Source organism: Spea bombifrons, chromosome 1, assembly GCF_027358695.1.
Source record: "Spea bombifrons isolate aSpeBom1 chromosome 1, aSpeBom1.2.pri, whole genome shotgun sequence".
NCBI lineage: Eukaryota > Metazoa > Chordata > Amphibia > Anura > Pelobatidae > Spea > Spea bombifrons.
The window spans coordinates 69,593,547-69,616,172 of NC_071087.1; positions in this window are offsets into that span (position 1 = coordinate 69,593,547).

Genomic DNA, 22,626 nt, shown 5'->3' on the forward strand with positions numbered 1-22,626 from the left:
ACCAGATAATCAAAACAGAAGACTCAGGGAAGCCTTTCTTTGGTCTGACTGCTAACATATTATATCGAAAAAGAAAAGACTATGCAATAGTAAAAAACATGAAAATTGATTTCAGAAATCAGTTTAATGTTAGAAAAGTTTCCATTTAAAACAACTACCAGTTGGTAAAGGAACAATTTGTATTCTCTTATTTAATGTGGTATTATTTAATGTACAAACAAAAACAGGATAAACCTTGCGCAAGGATGACCAACAAACCTGTGAAACACAAGTGTGCTAACAGAAAAGTGTGAACTTACTTGGGTATAAAAATATATACCTTAAGGCAGATCCAAAAAATAATAAAAAAACGATCTGCAAAACAAACTATAAGACAATAGTGCAGTGGGTACTAATTAGCAGTCCTAACAATGTGAGATAAGATTGCACTTACAAAATCAGCTCCATGTGAAAGTGTGGAGCAGTGCAACAAGTATAGAGAATCCAAAGACATGGGCTTCAGTGGATAAAAAGCATAAAAAATGCTTTAACCCCTTAAGGACAATAGGGGTTTTTACTCGTAGTATATTGCGGGACAATGGCTCTTTTAACGTTTTTCAGTGTTACTGTTTAGCTGTGATTTTCTTCTCTCTCATTTCATGCTCCCACACATATTTTATATTGTTTTTTTCAGGACAAACAGGGCTTTCTTTAGATACCATTCATTTTATCATATCATCTAATTTACTATAAAAAAATGATAAAATATGGGGATTTTTTGTTAAAAAATTACTTTTTCTCACTTTTTAAACAGAAAACTTTTACTCATCTGCAAAAACTAATGAAAAAACCTGCTAAATAGATTCTACTATTTGTCCTGAGTTTAGAAATACCCAATGTTTTTATGTTTTTTTTGCTTTTTTCTGCACGTTATGGGGCAATAAGTACAGGTAGCGTTTTGCCATTTCAAAACCTTTTTTCCCAAATCTGGTCATTATACCCCCATGTGCCATTTCAGGTATCTTTGAAGCCGGCCAATGAAATTTACCCCATCAAATCATATATTTTTAAAAACTAGACACCCCAAGGTATTTGAAATGCTGGTATTTTAACCCTTTCAATGCACTAATTTTACCACTACCCTTTGAGAAACTTTATGGTAGTAATTCTTTTTGTATTTTTTTCACACATGTTGTACTTCAGGTATAAATTTATCGCTCCTGGTATATGTCCCTGTCAAACAACACCCCAATATGTGTTCAGTAACATCTCCTGAGCGCAGCGATACCCCCCATGCATGGGTTTGTAGGGTTATTTGGGAGGTAAAAGGCCGCCTTTGTGAGGTGTGTATTTTTTTGCCATTTTTTTGCCATCTGCCCCATGTCCCATATTTGGGACATCTTTGAACCCGGCCAATTCAATTTACCCCATCAAATCATATATTTTTTAATACTAGACACCCTATGGGCATTTGTAATGCCAATATTTTAACTCTTTCCATGATGGAATTTTTGTAAAGATAAAAAAATTTAGGACTTGTTTATTAAAAACTTTTTTTTTTTTTTTTGGTGACAGTGGGGATTTTTACATGTTACCATATTTTTAAAATTTTTTTTAAACATTTTTGACCATTTTTTTTTAATTTTTTTTTTTTTTTTTTTTTTTTACTAGTCACTCTCATTAGTGAGCTGGGCTCCATTGACCTTGCATGGTTGGATGCAGTACCTGCATTCAACCTGCAAGAGGAGCTCGAGAGTTCTCAAGAGGGTCAGGATAGACCCTCTGTGAATTTAGATCTATTGTTAATGCCATCCTGTGAATGATGGCAACGTCATTCACAGGATGGCACTTGTGGTTGCTCCTCGGAGCAATCACAAGGCGATCGGGGTAGGGGGGTAGTGTTACTGACATGCCTCGATACTGAGGCATGTCAGCAACACAGTTTATGCTTAGGAAGCGATTCCGATCGCTTCCTAAGCAGTTTTAGCCAGGCGCCGCCGCGATCTTTGATGATCGGTGCGGCGGCGGCCATTTTTCTTCCGGGGAGGGCTGCCAAGGGCGGCGAAAATAAGCCGGTCGCGGCGATGCAGCTATTTAACGGCAGCCCGTACATGTACGGGCATTGTCGTTAACACGTTGCACGGCAACCCCGTACATGTACGGGGATTGTCGTTAAGGGGTTAATAATAGCAGGTAATAAATACAAATAAAAACCGGTAGTCCATGGATCCACAATGCAAGCTGGTGGGGGAAGCGGAGAAGGTGTCTGGTGAGAAAGAGCGATACAGTCTTGATCGCCGTAGAGTAGTAGAGAATGCTCCGTCTGCAGAAATAGAGTCAACTATGGAAACTGGGAAGTGCCAAAATACCAACGCATTTCGTCACAGTACGGAGTTCATCAGGGTAATGTGCCAAAACTTATGAAAGCGTACTTATATACCAAGTACAGAGTCACAGAACCTCCCAATGAAAAGGTGTATAAAAATGAAAAGTACCGTATTTGCTCGATTATAAGATGACCCTGATTAGAAGACGACCCCCCCAAAATCTGAATATTAATTTAGGAAAAAAGAAAAAGCCTGAATAGAAGACGACCCTATAGGAAAAAAGTCTTACTAGTAAATGTTAATTCATGTAAACTATGTAAACTTTTTTTAAAATAAAAGCTATGATTGAGAAAAATATTTTTGGGGTTTTTATTTCCTTATATTTTCCAACCTGCCCCCCAGTTATGCACATCTGCCCCCAGGCTTGCCACTCTGCCCAAGAAATGCCTTATATGCCACTGTGCCCCATGATATGTCTTTTAACCCTCTAAATGCCACTGTGCCGCATGATATGCCTTTTAACCCTCTAAATGCCACTGTGCCCCATGATATGCCTTTTAACCCTCTATACACCACTGTGCCCCATCATATGCCTTTTGACCCCCTATGTGCCACTCTGCCTCCATTTAGGGGGTCAAAAGGCATATTATGGGGAAGAGTGGCATATAGGAAGGTATAAGGCATTTCAAGAGGCAGAGTGGGGTATAGAGGGTTAAATGGGATGTCTGGAGGCAGAGTGGCATGAAGGGGGTTAAAATGCATATCTGGAGGCAGAGTGGCATGAAGGGGGTTAAAAGGCATATCATAGCAGGGGAACTGGATCTTAGTCTCATAGTCAGACCTATTTGAGGTCTGATTATAAGACGACTCCGATTATAAGATGAGGGGTATTTTTCAGAGCATTTGCTCTGAAAAAAACCTTGTCTTATAATCGTGCAAATACGGTATTGTCATATGAGAGGTGACCGACGGGTTATTTAGCCAGATTGGATATAAATATATTCACTAAATCCCTTTTATGAGAGGAATGGATCTTATCTTATTTATTTTCAGCAGAGACGTGTATAAAGTCTCTCAGAGAACACAGGGTCAGATTAACCCCTTAATGACAAGACTGTTTCGTACTCGTAGTACATTTTGGGACAATGGCTCTTTTAACATTTTGCTGTAATTTTCTTCGTTCTCATTTCGTCCTCCCACACATATTATATATTCCTTTTTTTCAGGACAAACAGGCCTTTCTTTAGATACCATTATTTTTATCATATCATCTAATTTGCTATAAAAAAAGATAAAATGTTGTGATTTTTTGTTAAAAAATGACCTTTTCTCACTTAAAAAAAACTTTTACTCATCTGCAAAAACTAATGAAAAAACCTGCTAAATAGATTCTACTATTTGTCCTGAGTTTAGAAAAACCCAATGTTTTTATGTTTTGTTTTTTTTTTTTGCTTTTTTTCTGCACATTATGGGGCAATAAGTACCAGTAGCGTTTTGCTATTTCAAAACCAATTTTTCCCCAAAGCTGGTCATTCTGCCCCATGTGCTATTTCGGGTATCTTTGAAGCCGGCCAATGCAATTTACCCCATAAAAACATATATTTTTAAAAACTAGACACCCCTAGGTATTTCAAATGCTGGTATTTTAACCATTACCATGCATTAGTTCCACCATCAGCCTTTGTCAAACATTATGGTAGTAAAACAATTTTGTATTTTCTTCACACACGTTGTACTCCAAGTATAAATTTACTGCACCTGGTATATCTCACTGCTGAACAATACCCCAGTATTCTGCAACATCTCCTGAGCGAAGTGATACCCCACATGCATGTGTTTGTTAGGTTGTTCGGGGACTAAAAGGCCCTTTTTGAGAGGTGTGCATTTTTCAAATTGGAATTTTGACATGTCAACAACTCTGCCCACATATCCTATTTCAGGTATCTTTGAAGCCGGCCAATACAATTTACCCCATCAAACCAAATATTTTTGAAAACTAGACACCCCAAGCTAGTTGAAATGCTGGTATTTTAACCCTTTCCATGCACTAATTTTACCACCAGCCTTTGTCAAACTTTATGGTAGTAAATTTTTTTGTATTTTTTTCACACATGTTGTACTTCAGGTATGAATTTACAGCTCCTGGTATATGTCCGTGTCAAACAACACCCCAATATGTGTTCAGTAACATCTCCTGAGCGCAGTGATATCCCACGGTTCTGCATAAAAGACTCTGCATAAAAGGCTACTCTATGAATTAACAGAAATAGGCTATGGGGCAAATGTCTGTATGTGCATCAGAAATTGGCTAGAAGATAGAATGCAGAGGGTTGTTGTGAATGAATGTTTCTCAGCCTGTACGCAGGTATTAAGTGGAGCGCCTCAGAGGTCTGTCCTCGGTCCTCTTCTTAATTTATTTATAAATGATCACAGTTTTTGCAGATGATGCAAAATTAGGCCGGGCAATTCAGACTAATCTTAATGTTTCTTCTTTGCAGGAAGATTTAGACAGAGTTGGGGACTGGGCGTGCAAGTGGCAGATGAGGTTCAATATAGAAAAATGCAAAGTTCTGCATTATGGTAAAAATAATAAAAATGCAACCTATTTTCACTGTAATGACAGCTGGGACTGTCTTGGTTTGATCATAACTGACAGCTGTGACTGTCTCCCATATATTACTATTTGTGTTATTTGTACTTCTTATTTCTTTGAAAATTAATAAAAAACTATTGAAAGTAAAAATGCAACCTACTCTTTAAATGGAATATCCTTGGGGGAAACTACTTATGGGAAGGAATAACGGTTGAAAACAGACTTGACAATAGTGCGCAATGCCAGCAAGCAGCTGCAAGGGCCAATAAGGTTTTGGCATGCATAAAAAGAGGTATTGATTCAAGGGAGGAGGATATTATCTTGCCTCTTTACAGGTCACTGGTAAGAACTCACCTGGAATACGCGGTACAATTTTGGGCACCGGTCCTTAAAAATGACATTATGGAATTAGAAAAAGTGCAAAGGAGGGCTATGAAATTAATAAGGGGATTGGGAGATACTAGTTATGAAGAGAGACTAAAAAAGTTAAAATGATATACGCTAGAAAAACGGCGTCTCAGAGGGGAAATGATAACATTATATAAATATATGCAGGGCCAATTTAAAGAGCTATTCAGTGACCTGTTCATTAACAGAAATATACAAAGAACAAGAGGTCACCCTCTGAGACTGGAAGAGCGCAGGTTTCATAGACGACAAAGGAAGGGATTCTTTACAGTGAGGACAATAAAGGTATGGAATTCACTTCCAAGGGAGGTGGTGTTATCCAATACATTAGATACCTTCAAAAGGGGTCTCGATATTTTCTTAGAAAGGCATGACATACAGGGATATAAACAGAATAACATTAATATTTTAGAGCTTCTTGATCCAAGGAGAAATCTGATTGCCTATTGGAGTCAAGAAGGATTTTTTTCCCCTGATGGCAGAATTCGAAGTAGCTTAATTAGGGGTTTTTTGTCTTCTTTTGGATCAAGAATAGGAAGGTTAGGTAGAAGGGTTGAACTTGATGGACTTAGGTCTTTTTTCAACCTTATGAACTATGTAACTATGCATGGGTTTGTTGGTTTATTTGGGAGGTAAAAGGCCACCTTTGTGAGGTGTGTATTTTTTTTGCCATTTAGACATCTAGTCAGTCTGTGCCCACGTCCCATATTTGGGACATCTTTGAAACCGGCCAATTCAATTTACCCCATCAAATCATACATGTTCTAAAACTAGACACCCTATGGCAGAGGCGTCCAACATGCAAGGTGCAGCCAGGGCGACCGATCTTACGCGGGCCACACCTCGCACCCTGCTACAACAAGAGCCCTGCTACTTACCTGTGGGAGGGTCTTTTGTACTGCACAGAGGAAGCGGAACCCAGCAGAGTTCACGTGACATCCAGTCCTGCCTCCTCTGTGCAGTACCAGAGAACGCAGAGGGAGGCCGCACCCCCTGCTGAAGTCTGTTAGCGGCATCAAGGAGCTGCAGTTCAGGTAAGGGGGTAGGGAGGGTGTTTGAATGAGTATGCGTGATTGAGGGAATGAATCTGTGAAGGAATGAGTATATGAATGAATGAGTGTGTGTGTGTGATAGCATGGATGTGTAAGTGCTGGAACCTAGGCATGATGGGACTGTGATTGCTGTTAGCAATCACACTCCTATCATGCCAAGTCATCCAGGACATGCTGAAACATGGCTAGCTGCGGCCCTTGTATATTGATGCTGCCAGCAGTATGGGGTCTGCACATCACTTACAGCCACCCTGTACCACCATGTACTGGCTGACTTGGCATGATAGGAGTGTGATTGCTTACAGCAATCACAGTTCCATCATGCCTAGGTTCTAGCATTTACTGGTTGGATGTGTAAGTGCTGGAACCTAGGCATGATGGGACTGTGATTGCTGTTAGCAATCACACTCCTATCATGCCAAGTCAGCCAGTAGGGTAAGTGCTGGAACCTAGGCATGATGGGACTGTGATTGCTGTTAGCAATCACACTCCTATCATGCCAAGTCATCCAGGACATGCTGAAACATGGCTAGCTGCCCCCCTTGTATATTGATGCTGCCAGCAGTATGGGGTCTGCACATCACTTACAGCCACCCTGTACCACCATGTACTGGCTGACTTGGCATGATAGGAGTGTGATTGCTTACAGCAATCACAGTTCCATCATGCCTAGGTTCTAGCATTTACTGGTTGGATGTGTAAGTGCTGGAACCTAGGCATGATGGGACTGTGATTGCTGTTAGCAATCACACTCCTATCATGCCAAGTCAGCCAGTACATGCTGAAACCTAGCTAGCTGTTAGCAATCACACTCCTATCATGCCAAGTCATATTGCTAATTTTTTTTGTCCAATTGTGGTGTGTTACCTACTTTTATTAAAAATGTTAGTTTTTATTATTATTTTTAAAGATCGGGGGTCATTTTCGGTTTTGGCTAAGTGAACCGTGAATATTGTGGTCCAGATTTTTTATTTTGGTGCATCCCTAGAATAAATAGAACTATTTCATTTTTAATTATCCTGAATTTGAAGTCACAAAACTTTCCAGGCCCAGAAATCAGTGAGAGGAAAAGTAAAGGTTTTGTGTCATTTACATTATTTTAATCTGCATATTTTATTAAAGGCCATATTTTCTCACAGTGAAAAATGAGTGCGGCCTGCGCACTTATACAATTCTGATGAAGTTGCCCACTGCAGAAAAACCTTGGACACCCCTGCCCTATGGGCATTTATAATGGGAATTTTTGTGAAGATATAGAATTGTAGGACTTGCTCATAAAAAACTTATTTTTGTTTATTTGTTTGGTGACAGTGGGGAATTTTTACATATTTTTTTAATTTTTTTTTAATGTTTTTTAAATTGTTTTAATTTTTTTTTTTTTTTTTTTTACTAATCATACTGATTAGTGAGCTGGGCTCCATTGACCTTGCATGGTTGAATGCAGTATCTTTGATGATCGGTACGGCAGCGGCCATTTTTCTTACAGGGAGGGCATTCCTCCCCGGAAACCACGGTCAGCCTCACTTGTGAGGCTTCCGTGGATGCTGCAAAGCCGCTTATCAATTTAACAGCAGCCCCTACATGTAAGGGCTTTGTCGTTAAGGGGTTAATATGGCAAACAGGTAAAGTCAATTGAATTTGAAGAAGAAACGTTGAATTGATAATCTCCAATTGATCTGAAAAGGCAGGGTAAATTCAAAATCTCATTAAAAAGAAGACAGCAGACATTCCATAGAGATTGTGAGAGGTACAGGTTGGTATCCAGAGTAGCAAAAACAGGGGTTGATCCAAAATGAGTAGTTAAATTCACAGTCCAAATCCAGAACAGGCAGGAGGTTCAGATCAGGGCCAGCCGAAGACTTAACGCCACCTGGGGCGAAGTTTAAAATGCCGCCCCAGGGGGGCCCAGGGGGGCGATTTTTTAAACTTCGCTGACGCCATTGCCCCCCCCCCCGGTACTTACCTTTAAAGAGTCCTGCCGGCGAGTCTCCCTGCTCTGCCACGGTGCCGGTTTGTAATGCTGAGCGCCGGAAATTGACGCCACTTCCGGCGCTCATCATTACAAGCCGGCACCGAGACTGAACAGGGAGACTCGCCGCGGAGGAGAGAGAGAGGGGCGCCCCTCTCTCTCTCATCCGCTTCAAAACAAACAACCAAAAAAAACGCTTGGGGCGGCAAAGTGCCTCCCCTTCTAAAGTGCCGCCTGGGGCAATTGCCCCAGTCGGCTCCATTGTAGGGCCGGCAGTGGTTCAGATAAAGGTGTTATTACCTTTCAGAGGTCTTGGAACAGATTGTTTTATTTCAGGATTCTCAGGAGCAGATTCAGGCATTTGTCAGTCTCTCAACACATTAATTATGCCCTGAGGCAGAGGTGAAGCAAGCTTTTATAATGCTGTGAAGTCATTCTTAAAGGAACAGTATTATACATATATTTTACTGTGGAGGCTTTTCTAGCCATCAGATCATGTTGAAATATGAGAAGTATAATAAACAAATAAATAATAATAAAGGAACATAAAATGTAAAATCGTTATTGATAACACAATACCAATAAAAAATAATAAAAAATGAATAATAAAAATAGTAATTGCAAATAAATATAATTAACCCCTTCACGTCAAAGCATTGTCCATAATGGGTTTGAGGACAACCCATTGTTTAATGGTCTAGTGGTTTCTCCTATATATTGAATTCCACAACCACATAAAATCATATAGACAACATATCTGGTGTTACAGTTTATAAATGTTTTAATCGGAAATATGCCACCAGAGAAATGAAGAGAAAGATTTGTGGGTACTAGAAATATTTCTGCATGCCTTGCAGTTAGCACACCGATAAAACCCTTTGGGTTTAAGTCCCAACCAAGTAGTGGAGCATTTTTCTAAATTAGACAGTAAGCTAGGGGCAATTCAATTCTTAATATTTGGGGCTCTATTAAAAATAATTTGGCGTTTCTTATGTAAACCTGGTCCCAAGATGGGGTCAGCTGCAAGTATAACCCAATACTTGTTTAACCCCTTAACGACAAAGCCCGTATATGTACAGGGTTGCCGTGCAACGTGATAGCGACAATGCCCGTACATGTACGGGCTGCCGTTAAATAGCTGCATCACCGCGATCGCGTCATTTTCGCCGCGATCGGCGGCCTTGCAGCATCCACGGAAGCCTCACAAGTGAGGCTGACCGTGGATCCGGGTGGAAAGCCCTCCCCGTAAGAAAACTGGCCGCCGCTGCACCGATCATCAAACAAAACAACTATTGTTCAAAAACATTAAAAAAATTTAAAAAAAAATATGGTAACATGTACAAACAGGTTAAAAAAAAAGTTTTTAATAAGCAAGTCCTACAATTCTTTATCTTCACAAAAATTCCTGCATGGAAAGAGTTAAAATATTGGCATTATAAATGCCCATAGGGTGTCTAGTTGTATGAAATGTATGATTTCATGGGGTAAATTGAATTGGCCGGGTTCAAAGATGTCCCAAATATGGGACATGGGGGCAGTAGGATCAGATGTCTAAATGGCAAAACAATACACACCTCACAAAGGCGGCCTTTTACCTCCCAAATAACCCAACAAACCCATGCATGGGTATCACTGTGCTCAGGTGATGTTATTGAACACATATTGGGGTGTTGTTTGACACGGACATACAAAAAAAAACCTACCATAAAGTTTCACAAAGGCTGGTGGTAAACTCAGTGCATGGAAAGGGTTAAAATACCAACATAAAAACAACATAAAAACATTGGATATTTCTAAACTCAGGACAAATAGTAGAATCTATTTAGCATTTTTTTCATTAGTTTTTGCAGATGAGTAAAAGTTTTTTGTTTAAAAAGTGAGAAAAAGTAATTTTGTAACAAAAAATACCCATATTTTATCATCTTTTTAATAGTAAATTAGATGATATGATAAAATGAATGGTATCTAAAGAAAGCCCTGTTTGTCCTGAAAAAAAAAAACAATATATAAAATGCGTGGGAGCATGAAATGAGAAAGAAGAAAATCACAGCTAAACAGCAACACTGAAAAATGTTAAAAGAGCCATTGTCCCACAATATACTACGAGTAAGAACCCCTATTGTCCTTAAGGGGTAAATATAGATCTGATTTTTCTGGCCTCAATGTTATATTGAGTAAAAAAGGAAAACTAAAAATCAATATTTTGGGTTTTAGAGACTTTATATTGAAACATGGTTGCATGATCTATTCTCAGTTTTGATGAGACCATCCTCCATGTAATTTGTATCATTGAAACATTGGTTTAACACTAAACTCTGTGTAAAATAGGTTATTTAGATCAGTGCAATTCCTCTGTATTCTGCGGTACTGTCCTTTGGGAATGTTATCCAACCATCGTGGAACCATGAAGATCAATGTAACTGTTGCTTTCCACATCTTTAAAATATGTTTTAGTTTTTACATGAAAATCTTCAATTTGAAAAGTAACATCTAAAACATCTATGGTGTTTGCGTGGGACTGGAAGGTTAAAACAATGTTTTTGTCATTGGAATTCAGATAGGACTTAAAAGATTGTAATTCTGTTTCAGAACCCCTCCAAACAAAAATGATATCATCAATGTAGCGCCGCCATAGGACCAAATTCGCTCCAAAAGAATGAGTGCTAGGGTCCAAAAATAAAGATTCTAGGGCTGCAACAACTAATTGATAAAATCGATAATAATCGATAATGAAATTCGTTGCCAACGAATTTGATTATCGATTAGTTGAATCGATTATTATCGATTATAAAATGAGGGTTTTTTCAGAGCAAACGCTCTGAAAATACCCCTCATTATATAATAGTTTAGTCTGACTCACAGCAGCAGCTCCTACTTACCAGCCCCTCCCTGTAATCACTGTGACAACTGGCCCCGCCCCCTTCTTTCTCCCAGAAGGCCAGAACCACATGGCTCATCTAACTGTAAGTATTAAATTAATATTTGGGCTACTGAAAGTTAGGGGAGGTGGGGGTTAATTTAGGGGCAGCTATGGTTAATGGGGTGTTTAGGGGCAGCTATGGTTAATGGGGTGTTTAGGAGCAGCTATGGTTAATAGGGTGTTTAGGGTTAATTTAGGGGCAGCTATGGTCAATTGGGTGTTTAGGGTTAATTTAGGAGCAGCTGTGGTTAATGGGGTGTTTGGGGTTAATTTGAGGCAGTTGTGGTTAATGGTGTGTTAAGGGTTAATTTAGGGGCTGTTGTGGTTGACAGGGTCTTTATGGTTAATTTAGGGGATGCTGTGGTTAATGGGGTGTTTAGGGTTAATTTAGGGGCAGCTATGGTTAATGGGGTGTTTAGGGGCAGCTATGGTTAATGGGGTGTTTAGGGGCAGCTATGGTTAATGGGGTGTTTAGGGGCAGCTATGGTTAATGGGGTGTTTAGGGGCAGTTATGGTTAATGGGGTGTTTAGGGTTAATTTAGGGTAGCTATGGTTAATGGGGTGTTTAGGGTTAATTTAGGAGCAGCTGTGGTTAATGGGGTGTTTGGGGTTAATTTAGGGGCTGTTGTGGTTGACAGGGTCTTTAGGGTTAATTTAGGGGATGCTGTGGTTAATGGGGTGTTTAGGGTTAATTTAGGGGCAGTTATTGTTAATGGGGTGTTTAGGGTTAATTTAGGGTAGTTGTTTTGATGGGGTATTTTGAGTTAATTTAGGGGTAGTTATGGTTAATGGGATGTTTAGGGTTAATTTAATGATGAGGACTGAGGGTTAATTTAATAAAGTTAACTTAAGGCGCAGTTAGAGGTAAAGGGGGGGCAGACTAAGGGGAATCTAAATCCTGGGGCAGTGAAGATTAACCCAGTACTTATTTATAAAAGTATGGTGTCAGTGTGCTGTGAACGGGTCTGTGACTCTATGAGGGCACTATGAGATATCTGGGGGGGTATAAGGCATATCTGGGGAGGATGGAGTGACATATCTGGAGGTATAAGGCATATACGGTATATAAGGCATATGTGGGGAGGGCAGCGTGGCATGTCTGGGAGGCAGTGTGGCATGTCTGGGGAGGATGGAGTGGTGTATCAGGGTGTATAAGGCATATCAGGCACAGTGGCATATGTGGGGGTAGAGTGGAGTGGCATATGTGGGAGGCAGCGTGGAGTGGCATATGTGGGGGTAGAGTGGAGTGGCATATGTGGGAGGCAGCGTGGAGTGGCATATGTGGGAGGCAGCGTGGAGTGGCATATGTGGGAGGCAGCGTGGAGTGGCATATGTGGGAGGCAGCGTGGAGTGGCATATGTGGGGGTAGAGTGGAGTGGTATATGTGGGAGGCAGCGTGGCGTGGTATATGTGGGAGGCAGCGTGGAGTGGTATATGTGGGAGGCAGCGTGGAGTGGTATATGTGGGAGGCAGCGTGGCAAGCCTGGGCTCAAATGTGCATAAATTGGGGGGGCTGGTTGGGAAATAAAGACAAGAAATGCATTTTATCAAAGTTTTTTTTATTCTGCTGTTTGTATTTAACATCATTTGTTTATTAAATTATTTTAAATAAATGAAAAACTTACATTCATTTTTTTATCCGATTAATCGATTAATCGACAAAATAATCGGCCAACTAATCGATTATGAAAATAATCGTTAGTTGCAGCCCTAAAAGATTCCCAATTTTTTTTCTAAAACTAGATTAATTTCTTATAATCTGTGTAATTGTTTTGATTTTCTAATGTTTGTATTGACATTACAGCTTTTGCTGTAAAAATCAGTTTCATCCATACTTAAGATGGATGTATTGTTTTTGGTTCCTGATATGGCAATTGAATTTTTAATAGTTGCATCGACAGACTACTTTTTACACTTAATTTAACAGCAAATGACTTGAAAACCACTGTCCAAAAGGCTAGGTAGTTGCATAGGAGTCACTAATTCTTCCCGAATATTAGAACTACATCCAGTGGGTCTATAAATGCTTCTTAACAATATTTGTATAATACTGCCACAGCCATTTAGAATCACTGGCAATACTAGTTAATTGGGTTAATAAATCAGTTTAGATATTTACCACTAAAAGAAGACTGGTAATATACAGTCATGTGAAAACGTACACCCACTTTGAATTGTGTGGTTTTAGATATCAGGACATAATAACAAGCATATGTTCCTTAGCATGTCTAAAAATTAGGTAAATACAACCTTAGGGGAAATAACAACACGACATGTTGCATATGGGGCTGCGTTCCCGCAGGCCAGTCAGGGTGCCCATGCTGACTCCTGTCCACTGCCGACACACGCCTACAATGGGCACTAAAAATAAGGCCATGGAGCAATCAATCACATTTCCTTTTAGATCACGTGGATGGCCGGGCGTGTGTTTCGCTTACTTGGATAATACATGGCAGCAGGATGCATCCATTGAGGCCCCAATTCGCAACTTAAAGGATCTGCTGCTAATGTCTTGGTGCCAGATACCACAAGCACACCTTCAGAGGTCTCGTGGAGTCCATGCCTCGATGTGTCAGGGCTGTTTTGATGGCAAAAGGGTGACCTACACAATATTTGGCAGTTTTCTGAGCACTGTGAGTTGTGTTCATGTGTGAGTGCTGTGTGAGGTTGCGAGTGTTGAATATGAGTGTATTTATTCCTCATTATAACTATACTTGGCAGTGACTGGAAAGATTTTTTTTTAGAATTATAATTGCAATGATAATTAGACAAAGCCAGAATATTTATAGCCAAATGTTAACTAATGACTAATATGCCAGAGCTAAGTATAGCTGTCAGTAGTATAGCAACTCAAGCTTCTTTTTTAGTTATGTGACAAAATATAGTTCATGAAACAGAAAAAAGAGGCTATTCCCGAATTGCAAAATGGCGAATGGATGCAGAAGCCTAAACAACAAAATGCGAGGATGGAATCTATTATTAATAGATGTTGAAGACATGTAGTTGTAAGGGATATTATAACTAACTATTGTAACCACCATGTATCCATTGAAATAAAGACATCACACTCAACTTGGAATAAACAGGCCGTGTACTTTTATTTAGCTTAACACCTTACAAATTTAAATAAACTCTTGGCCCAAACCCAGAGTTTCACCACCAAATAACTGAACACCATAAACATATATATACCGAGCCATCTGCCCTAGAAGCCAGAAGGCCGACACCATACCACCAGTTCATCCCAAAGAAGGGACAACTTTCGCCCTGATTAAAGCACACGACAAAATGAAAAAAATGCATATTACATAACATTAGGGGGGGGGTGGGAGTGTTTCCAGCAGCAGCTCCATTCTTCCGCCCGCGGCTCTCCTGCACAGCCGAGAATACAAGCCTTTACAGGTAAGTATTACAGCCAGCAGTTCGCCTTATGGCAATGATGTTCAGCCCTACCACACACCTCTATTTATAGCGCAGATTCGCGCCTTTAACGCTGCGCGAGGCGTCTCGAGGCGCTCTAAAGCGTCCTCGAGGCAAAGGCGGCAAACTGCTAAGCGGCGCGCGCAGCTTTTAGTTATATAACTCAGCTATTTTTTTTTTTTTTTTTTTAATGCCAACCGCTTGAACTTTTGAACCCTCCATTACAGTCAATAGCTGACCTTTGCATGAACCCGAGCTCTTATCCCCACAACTACATGCCGCCCCGCGCTATTTAGGCGGCAGGGCTCTTCATGTAGTTGTAAGGGATATTGTAACCAACTATTGTAACCACCATGTATCCATTGAAATAAAGACATCACACTCAACTTGGAATAAACAGGCCGTGTACTTTTATTTAGCTTAACACCTTACAAATTTAAAAAAACTCTTGGCCCAAACCCAGAGTTTCACCACCAAATAACTGAACACCATAAACATATATATACCGAGCCATCTGCCCTAGAAGCCAGAAGGCCGACACCATACCACCAGTTCATCCACCAGCCACAAATGCATCCAACTACATTTGTGGCCCTACCCCATAAAAGACACGGCCTGTTCCACTATATTCTGTAAATCAACATTAAAAATATCACAACTTATATCAGATAAATGTACACCATCCATCCTATATAGACCATTACAATTTCCTTCCAAATCAACATGCCGGAAACTAATTAACCCTTCCATTAACATAAACTTTTCCATTGCTCTGTTTAATTTTCTTCTCACTCTTTCAAGAGCTTTAAACTCCGGTCTGGATGTCCAGATTAGTCTGGGAATAATTTCAGATCATATCAATACCGTATTCTTAAAAAACCTTTTAAGATTTAAAATTAATTCTTTAAATAACAAAAATAAATCAACAGATTTTGTTTTCCCTAAATCATTACCCCCACAGTGAATGACAATTACCGTATTTGCTCGATTATAAGACGAGGTTTTTTTCAGAGCAAATGCTCTGAAAAATACCCCTCGTCTTCTAATCGGGGTCGTCTTCTAATCAGACCTCAAATAGAGGTCTGATTAGGAGACTAAGATCCAGATCCCCCGCACCGCTGCAGGGGACCTGGATCCTCCTGTCTCATCCCCCCCCCCATCATACTCACACTTACCGGTGCTTCCTGCTGTGTTGCCGGGGGGGTTACCGGTGCGGGGAACTCTGATCTCTGACAGCCGGGGAACGTTTACGCGACGGACGCATACAAACCCCCGCTGCCAACTCCACCTCCTTCCGGCTGCAGCGGAAGGCGACGTCAACCCGCTGCCCCGGCTGGAAGCACCGGTAAGAGAGGGGTGAGAGGGGAGAGAGGGGTGAGAGAGAGAGAGAGAGAGTGTGTGTGTGTGTGTTAGTTAAATGGGGGTATAGGGTGTGTGTGTGTTAAATGGGGGCATAGGGCATTTCTGGAGTGGCGTTAAGGGGGCATTTAATAGAACACTCTGCCTCCTGAAATGCCTTATACCTCCCTATATGCCACTCTGCCCCATAATATGCCTTTTAACCCCCTAAATGCCAGAGTGGCATATAAGGGTATAAGGCATTTCTGGAGGCAGAGTGCTCTATACAATGCCTTTTAACTCCCTTAATGCCACTCTGCCTCCTGAAATGCCTTATACCTCCCTATATGCCACTCTGCCCCATAATATGCATTTTAACCCCCTAAATGCCAGAATGGGATATAGGGGTATAAGGCATTTCTGGAGGCAGAGTGGCACATAGGGGGTCAAAAGGCATACCATGGGGCACAGTGGCATATAGAGGGTTAAAAGGGATATCATGGGCCACAGTCCCATATTGGAGTGGCAAGCCTGGGGGCAGATGTGCGTAACTGGGGGACAGGTTGGAAAATACAAGAAATAAAAACAAAAAAAATATTTTTCTCAATCATAGCTTTTATTAAAAAAAATAGTTTACATGAATTAACATTTACTGGTAAAACTTTTTTCCTTTAGGGTCGTCTTATATTCAGGCTTTTTCTTTTTTTCCTAAGTTAATATTCAGATTTTGGGGGGTCGTCTTATAATCAGGGTCGTCTTATAATCGAGCAAATACAGTACATCCGGCATTGGCAAAATATTGACATAATCTAATAAAATAGCTTCTAATTGACATATATTCAAACCCCTCATACCAATCCAATATAACTTAACTTGTTTACTATCAAAGTCCAGATTGATGCCGTAGCTTCTCTGTGCCGCTCTGTTCTGGGCCCAATAAACGAATGAATGTCCAACAATCCAAACTATAAATGGATGTTGCCCTGCAAAAGAATATCATTAGTAGCTTATAACAAATTAGGCCTAATATAACCCCAAAAACGGTTAGATTCCCATCTACCGATCCTCTTAATAACCGATTTATCAAGACCCAACATAGCAGCTTCTGTCGCCGCCCCAATTCTAAATGAATGTGAAGAATAATCATAATCTCCTAAACCAAGTGCTATAAAAGATTTCTTAAGTACACTTCTACATTGAAAAATTGTTAAAGGTGAACCAGAGCCATGAACCAGCCAATTCCCCTCACTTGCTGGCCTAATGGCGTTAAACAATTCCGCGTTCAAAACTGGACACATCTGTGAATCCATCCTAGCCAATTCTATCCAACAACCTTTACCCGATTTGTGAGTTTTAGAGGATCTCAAATATATTCGTAACTTCTCTCCACATACTGCATCCTGAAACTGTAATCCTGAACCACCCTTCTTATTAGCTGCTACCAGCTCACTAATACGGAACGCCCCAAAAAACGCTATTATAAAAGCCGTTTGAAACAAACGCCTTTCAAAATCATCCCAGCAAACTCTGTGTAAAATGCCTACCAATTTACTTAAAATCTCAAATGATATAGGCTTCCTTGTATCATTACATCTCCTCACTTTACCATAACCTTTTAAAACCTGCTTAATCAAAAATTCTTTAAACACGGGGCGTTTTCCGGCTAATCTAAAGAAAAAGGAAATGCCCAATAACTTCCTTTCTATATAAGCCCTAGAATTACCGATGTTTATCAACATTAGAACCAAATCAAGAGCCAATTCTGGCATTTCGTCAAATTCATCCAACTTCCTACCCTGCACAAAAGCACTCCAACATTTCCATGCTTTTGTATAAGCCCTCCAAGTCCCTTTTGACAAAGACTGAGAAATCAATGAACTTATCTGGGAGAAGTTATTTCCCAAACACTTCTCGGAACCACCAGTCCTTCTCTCTCCGCTTGCGGCGCCAGCATTCGGAAATTCTTAAAATCAAAGCGTGAAAGGGCATCAGCTAACACATTCTTTTTACCCGCAATATGCTTCGCTTTCAACCATATATTATATATTAAACATAAGTACACCAAATGTCTTAATAGTCTTATAACTGGAAGAGATTTTGCCCTTAATGTATTAATAACCCAAACCACCCCCATGTTATCACAATTTAAAAGCAGCCTCTTATTCCTCCATAAATTACCCCAACATTCCAGTGCAACAACTACTGGGAATAACTCCAGCAACACCATATTCCTAGCCCAGCCAGCCTTTATCCATGTAACCGGCCATTTATCAACAGCCCATTTACCCTGCCAATAAATACCAAAACCTGTTGCTCCTGCCGCATCTGTGAAAAACTGCAACTCCTCATTACTTACAAAATCCTCCTGCCAAACCGCCGCACCATTAAACTTATCTAAAAACAAGCTCCAAACTAAAAAATCCTCCTTGATTTGTTTAGATACTCTCACCCTATGATATAACTCCTTTTTCCCCGCAATCCCTTTGCCTATAAGCCTCGAAAATACTCTCCCCATCGGTATAACCCTAGAAGCAAAATTTAACAAGCCCAGCAATGATTGAAAACAATTAACTGTAACCTTCTTTAAACTCATAACCAAACGAATCTTACCTTTTAACTTCATAACCTTATCATCTGGTAACCGGAAAATCATTTTATCAGTATCAATTTCAATACCTAAAAATTGCAACCTAGTAGTTGGGAATACCGTCTTTTCTGCCGCTAAAGGAACACCGAAATAATCCGCAATAACCATAAATGAACTAAGTAACCATAAACAATCTGCACTACCCGCTGCACCTAAAAATAAAAAATCATCAAGATAATGACAAACCAGAAACTTGAACTAAAGACCACTCCAAAAATGACGAAAAAGCCTCAAAATAGTAACATGAAACCGCACAACCCATGGGCAAACACTTATCAAAATAGAATTTTCCCTCAAACTGAAAACCCAAAGAACAAAAATAATCCGGGTGAATAGGTAAGAGCCTAAAAGCTGCCTCTATATCCACCTTAGCCAAAAGGGCACCCTTGCCTAACATTCTAACCCATCTTAATGCATCATCAAATGAAGCGGTATTCAAATTTCTTAACCTCATCATTAAATGACTTACCCTTGGGATAAGACAAATGATGTATCAATCTAAATGCACCCGTTTCTTTTTTGGGCACCAAACCTAACGGAGATAACCTGAAATTAGCAAAAGGTGGAACCAAAAATGGGCCCTCAAACCTCCCTAAACTTAACTCCTTCTCAATTTTCGCTTTAGCTACTTCCAAATTGTCTTCCAAAGTCTTTAAATTCCTCACTAAAACCAAATCATCACCCTCAAAAACTGGAACCCGGAAGCCTTCTGAAAAACCTGAAAGCAACAAATCATCCTTCTGTCTGCTTGGGTACTGGTCTAAAAAGGGGAGCATGTTTTGCCATTTCACCGGCGTCTCCGCTTTTCTGAACCTGATCCTTTGGTTGGTTTCGACGGAAACACCTCACTGCCGGGTGACTACCCGCACAAATCGTACACTCATGCTTGTATTTGCAAGAATTGGGCCATTTACATTGAGAGTCATTAAACGCCCAACATACCCCTTTACTACGCTGCTGACCTGACATAGTCTGAGATCTCACTGTCGCTGTTGTTCTCTGCGGTAGCATAGTACTGATCCAAGTACCCACATCCTTCATTCCCCAATCTAAATTCTTGTGTACCGACAGCTTCTGCCTAAATACCTCGTCATAATTAAACCAAGCCAACCCACCAAAATTTTTGTATGCCTCTAACACAGATTCTAAATGCTGGAATAAACCTGAACTTTTCTCATTATGCTTTTCACAATATACACTAGCATAAATACAGAAAGCCTGCAACCAATTATTGAATGATCTAGCCACCGGCCTACGTCTGTCCTCTTCTTTATCATTTTTTGTCAAAAATTCTTTTGATGCAGGTAGGAAAGATAAAATGTCAACATATTCATTGCTCCAAATTTTCTCCTTTACAACATTACTTAAAGGAAAGCCTAAAGACGAAATCTCACATGACATAGACTCCTTCATGCAAGATTCATTAATAACACTTTTCTTCTGAACAGTAACAGACTTTTCCCAAGCCTGAGCCGGGCTGGCACCTTGTAATTCCTTCAAACATCCCACCAGAGAACCTACTAAATCATTTAATTTGCTCATGTTACTTGCGTACTCACCCCTGCTAGCCCCAGCTCTGCCTCTTTCCTGCTCCTGTCCTGTCTCTTCTTCTTGATGTTGCATGGAAACAACAGCTGCCATCTCTAGATGCCCATACCGGCCCTGGCTCCTAACTTCATCCTCTTCACTCCTCAGGAGCAACTGCTTCTTCACCCCTACCCCTCTCCTGACTGGAGAACGAGGCAGGGGCCGTTTTTCGCTAGAAGCCGGTTTCTTACCGCGACTTTTACTTGCTCTTCTCGCCGTCTCAGATGAAAACCGCGATGATTCTTCCAAATCTCGCGATGTTCCAGGAAACTCTCGCGATGCTAGGCTCAAATCCCGCGTTGATTCTTCTAATGCAGCCGGCGTCACAAACGAAGCTGAAACATCCTCGAACTCCGCCTCCGTGACGACCTCCTGCTCGCTTCCAAGCCATCCTCGGTTCACATCTTCCTCAGCATGGGTGCCGAGACAGCTCCTCAGCCAAGCTTCTCCACCTTCAGACAGCGCCTTCTCCTGGAGTTTTTCCAGCAGCAGCTCCATTCTTCCGCCCGCGGCTCTCCTGCACAGCCGAGAATACAAGCCTTTACAGGTAAGTATTACAGCCAGCAGTTCGCCTTGTGGCAATGATGTTCCGCCCTACCACACACACCTCTATTTATAGCGCAGATTCGCGCCTTTAACACTGCGCGAGGCGTCCTAAAGCGTCCTCTAGGCAAAGGCGGAAAACTGCTAAGCGGCGCGCGCAGATTTTAGTTATATAACTCAGCTATTTTTTTATTTTTTTTTAATGCCAACCGCTTGAACTTTTGAACCCTCCATTATAGTCAATAGCTGACCTTTGCATGAACCCGAGCTCTTATCCCCACAACTACATGCCGCCCCGTGCTATTTAGGCGGCAGGGCTCTTCATTTGTGCTTATGAGCTTTCAGTATATAAGTCAGGAGAAAAGTATAGTTAAAATGATTAACTATACTTTTCTCCTGTTTTCTCAACCGCTAACACGGTACAAAACCTTTTTATCAGTATATAAGTCTAAATTATCAAACCCCAAACATGAATTCTGTACTAAAGATGTCTAAGCTTAGTCAAGCAAACACATGGTGGGCATAATCAGTCATTGCACTAGATGAGTATCTATGTATCTAACTACTTATAGTTTGTTTTTAAAACTGACCGTTTACCCAATAGCATTTGGCATACTGCATTAGTTGATGTACTATGACATGTGTAAGCAAAACAAATCATTATGCTTACTCTTAAAGAAAATCCAAAATTTGACTGTTTGCTCTGATTCCTACTATAAAATCTATTGTGAATAAATGTAGCTTTGTAGAAGGTGTACAAAATATTTGTTGCTCACAAAGTTGCCCTAGTTTCCCGCAACTCAACTGTATATGGCATTATTGGAAAGTGGATCCTTAGGAGCTTAGGAACAGCAGCAACTCAGTCATGAAGCAGAAGACCACGTAAACTCACAGAGCGGAGTCACTGAGTGCTGAGGTGCATGGTGCATAAAAGTCGCCATTACTCCTGACAGCTAAAGAGTTCCAAACTTCCACTGGCATTAATATCAGCACAAAAACTGTGCGGCTGGGGCTTCATAGAATGGGTTTTCATGGCAGTTTGGGGAAGGTCCTTTTCTATTCCAGCATTACTGTGCCCCAGTATACAAAGCAAAGGTCCATAAAGACACGGTTGGATGAGTAGTGGGGGGAAGAACTTGACTGGCCTTCACAAAGCCCTGACCTCAACCCCATAGAACACCTTTGGGATGAACTGGAATAGAGACTGCAAACCAGACCTTCACATCCAACATCATTGTCTGACCTCACAAACGCTGTACTGGATGAATAGGTAAAAATTCCCACAGAAACACACCAAAATCTTGTGGCAAGCCTTCTCAGAATAGTGAAAGCTGTTATAAATGCAAAGAGAGGACCAACTACATATTGTTTATGTATTTAAAATGCAATGTCACAAAAGTCCCTGTTGGTGTAATGGTCAGGTGTCCCAATATTTGTGTCCATATAGCGTATGTCTAGCTCTGCACAATCATTTAGAACTTTCATTTGGCAGACCTTCTGCTGCATTTCAATTTAGGTTGGATCCATTGTCTGGTCAGGGGGTCTTGTTCTGGTAACGACGCTGCCTTTTCTCATACATTCTTAAGTAATAAATCAAAGAGAGCAGCTATGTCAAGAACGATTCAAAGGTGCTCTGATTGCTTCATAGATGCTTTACCACCCATTATATTTATTCCCTATATTCCATTATCCAAATAATATTTATATACACAACTATCCAATCCTAAAACATATTTAGGGCTCAGTAAGTAAAGTTTTAAAAGGTTTAAGCTATATTTAAAATTAGCGATATCTAATTTAGATGTCTGCCTGTTCAAACCAAATTTTTCTATTGACTCACCCA